The sequence below is a fragment of the Dipodomys ordii genome, unplaced genomic scaffold (assembly GCF_000151885.1).
Source record: "Dipodomys ordii isolate 6190 unplaced genomic scaffold, Dord_2.0 Scaffold196, whole genome shotgun sequence".
Classification (NCBI taxonomy): domain Eukaryota; kingdom Metazoa; phylum Chordata; class Mammalia; order Rodentia; family Heteromyidae; genus Dipodomys; species Dipodomys ordii.
The window spans coordinates 788,665-792,429 of record NW_012267412.1 but is presented as its reverse complement, the minus strand read 5'-3'; the positions used below and the strand labels follow the sequence as shown (position 1 = coordinate 792,429).

Genomic DNA, 3,765 nt, shown 5'->3' with positions numbered 1-3,765 from the left:
ACACACACATAATGGAGTTTTATGCTCTCATTAGAAAGAATGACATTGCCCATTTGTAAGGAAATGAAAGACTTGGAAAAAATCATATTAAGTGAAATAAGCCAGACTCAAAGAAACATAGATTCCATGGTTTCCCTCATTTGTAATAATTAGTATATGTCTAAAGTAGTCCTAGAAGAGGATCACAATAGCTCAATAGCTATGTACATATTACCATATGAGATGATTCAAAGCAAAATGAATATGGAAGCAAGTGGTTTTCTTTTGTTGTTGTTTTTAATGTACTATGGGATTTCTTTTTTCTTTTATGTTTTTCCCCCTGTGGTTTATCCCCTGTTGTCACTGTATTTGGTACCCTGGGTATTGTTTAGATGTTTATTAGAATCAGGGAAAGGAATGGTGAGACAAAGGACAAAGGGGGAACCAATGCAACAGCAATACTCAAAAGACAATATGTTGGAAATGAACTGTACAACTTGGGGAGTATTGGGGAAAGAAAGTGGGAGAAAATGGGGAGGTAACAAGTTGGACAAGAAATGTATTCACTACCTTATATGTGTAACTGTATGCTTTCTGTACATCACTTGACAATAAAATTAAATGTTAAATAAAAGAACCTGCTTAAGGTTAGTGGCTACTGAAAATCCCACCAGGACAAGGCTATCTAAAAACACATTCAGTAGTGTGTACACTACCGGAAAAGACACTGTACAGTTTAAAAAACAAATCTTACACAGCCTTATATTTCCATATTTTTCTTCAAAAGGAGTGAGTTGTGTGTGTGTGTGTGTGTGTGTGTGTGTGTGTGTGTGGTGGGAGGGGGTGGTTAAATGCTTTATAGACAAGAAAAAAATCGCCAGAACCAACTTATTCATCCTCCTCTTCCTTCTTTTTCTTGCTCTTTTCAGCGTTCACAACTCCCTTTTTGCTGCATCAGGTTTTCCTTTAGCTCCGTAGGCAGCAATATCCTTTTCATATTTTTTTTCCTTCAGCTTCGCAGCCTTCTTTTCATAAGGCTGCTTGTCATCTGTGGTAGTGTTGGTCCACATCTCTCCCAGTTTTTTTGCAGCATCACCAATAGGCCTGCCAGGATGCTCCCTCTGATTTTAGGATACTCAGAACAGAGCAAGAAGAAGGCCAAAGGAGGCCTTTTGGGTGCATTAGGATCCTTGAACTTCTTTTTTGTTTCTCCTTTAGGAGGGATGTAGGGTTTCATTTCTCTTTCTTAACGAGCCTTGTCCTCCTTGGACATGTCTTCAAATTTCCCCTTCTTTGTAGCAGACATTGTCTTCCACCTCTCTGAGCACTTGTTAGAAAACTCTGAGAAGTGACTGAAAGATCCTGGCTGATGCTGCTTCTTGTGTTCCTCCTGTCAAGTTCACATACACACACACAACGTGTGACATTTTGCCTCTCGGCTTATGATCTCCTTTGCTAATGTTTAGTTTTTCCTCCCTGAGGCACAGAGTCGCTTGGTGCCCGGCTGGCTCTCACTTGCCCCTTTGCTGTCTCTATGGAGCTCAGTGTACTGAAATGGCTGGAAGAGCAGAAGCCAATGTACCTGAGTTCTTTCACTAGGCTAGCAGTCTACCACTTTGAGCCACAGCTCCACTTCTGGTTTCCTGATGGTTAATTGGAGATAAGAATCTCATAGCCTTTCCTGTCTGGGCTGGCTTTGAACCATGACCCTCAGATCCTACCTCCTAAGTAGCTAGGATTATAGGTGCTTGGCAGAAATGTTTTTTTTTTTGTGGTTAAGATTTAAAAATAATATGGAACTTGCACAGAAGGATATTATGTATGTGCCTTACTTTTTAAATAGTTATTATTAAGGAGTTTTACAAAGGGGTTACAATTCCCTGTCAGGTAATGAATACAATGTTTCTTGAACAACGTCATCTCTTTCTTTGCTTTCCTGTAAGTCAGTTTGTGTGTAAATGCATAGAGCCTTGTATGAATTAGCATGTCCAGTTGTAGTTTAGATCTAGCTTCCACATATGAGAGAAAACCTGTACTGTTTCTCTGAGCTTGGCTTACCTTGGTTAACATTGGATTTGTTCTAGGTCCAGCCATTCTCTGCAAATGACATATTATTCTAATGGACAAGTAAAATTTTATTGTGTATAGGTACAACATTTTCTTGATCTACTCATATGTTATAGGGAATCTGGGAGGTTTCCATAGCTTGGCTGTTGTGAATAGTGCAGCAATGAACATGAACGTGCAAGTGTTTTTACTATATCCTGACTTGTAATGTTCTGGGTAGATGCCCAGGAGAGGTATTATGACTTACTTTTTTTCAAAAAGTGTATTGTATTTATTGGAATGGGCAAAAAAGTACTGGGGGAGGTAAGTATAAAGGTAAATGTAAAAGGCTCTTTTCTTCATTTCTTTAGAAGATAATTGCTTAAATAAAAATAACAATGCCTCACAGGGTTTATGATGATTATGGAAGTGAAATATATGTAATAGTAGCAGGAAGAAGGGGAAGAGGAAAATATGAGTTTCTTAACTCATCTGTGAATTTGTATTATTAAATGTAGAATAACATAAGTTAAAAGTTTAAAACTCTAGAACAAATGCTAACAATAATGCAGAATGCATTGCTAGGAAGACAGCTTTCATATTAGAGATAGCCAGAACACTCAGATAATCCAAATGAAGGCAGGGAAAAAGGAAGACAAGAACCAAGAACACATGAAAGAAGTAAAAAATGAAGAACAAGTTACTCTGTGTCTGTCTGTCTGTCTCTCTCTCTCTGCTTATAGTTCTCCTTCAATTATGGTTATGGTTCCTAAAACTCCTCAGACTTTTCTATAAAGAGTGTAGCAAGCACCAGCCTCACACAGTGTCACAGTATGGAAAGGGAAAGGACTCTGTGCTCAGGGAAGTGTTTTGACTGGTAGTAGCAGAGTGGCTATTGGCTCCAGGGGTGGGAGGGTGAGGTGGGCATGGGAAGTTGCCGGGAAGGACCAGACTAAGCTGATTTTTCCAAGAAAAGGCTAAAATTACAAAGAAGATTGTGCTAAGACTTGGGAGTGTTGTGGTCAACTGTACCCCTAAGAGAGAGAATACTAGTAAATAAAGCTACAAGCATTGGTTTTACTTTTCTATGGACCCGTGCTGGAGTCTGAATTTGAACTGCAGACTCTGTTCTCTTACTCAGCTCTTGCTACCACTTGAGCCACACCTCCACTTCCAGCTCTTTAATTGGAGTCTCACAAACTTTTCTGCCTGGACGGGCTTTGAATCTTGATCTTTAGATCTCAGCCTTTTGAGTACCAAGGATTACAGGAGTAAGCCATCAGTGCTTGGTGTCCACCGGCTACAAAAAGCATTATGAGCCCCGCACTAGATGCTCATGCCTGTAATCCTAGCTACTGAGGAGGCTGAGATCTAAGGATTGAAGATCCAAGATAGTCCAGGCAAGAAGTCTGTGAGACTCTTATTTCCAATAAACTACCAACAAAATGAAACAAAATAAAAAACCGGAAGTGGAGTTGTAGCTCAAGGGGTAGAGAGCTAGTGGTGAGCAAAAGAAGCTTAGGGCCAGCACCTAAGCCCTGAGTTCAAGCCCCAAGTCTGGAAAAAAAAAAGTATGAATCAGGAGGAGATATGAAAAGGGAGAGATAGGTGATCTAGTACTAAGAACCAACATTTGTTGTGTAATGAAGACAATTAAATCATGAAGTCAAATTAAACAAAAAATGCCAGATGGTAGACTTAAAACTAGTGTAAAATTGCTGGGCACTGGTGGCTCATGCC

At 39.6% G+C, this 3,765-nt stretch overlaps 1 pseudogene; it reads right to left on the bottom strand.

Annotated features, from left to right (window-relative positions):
- Positions 1–869: 869 nt before the first annotated feature.
- LOC105999682 lies at positions 870–2,388 on the bottom strand (annotated as a pseudogene).
- Positions 2,389–3,765: the final 1,377 nt, after the last annotated feature.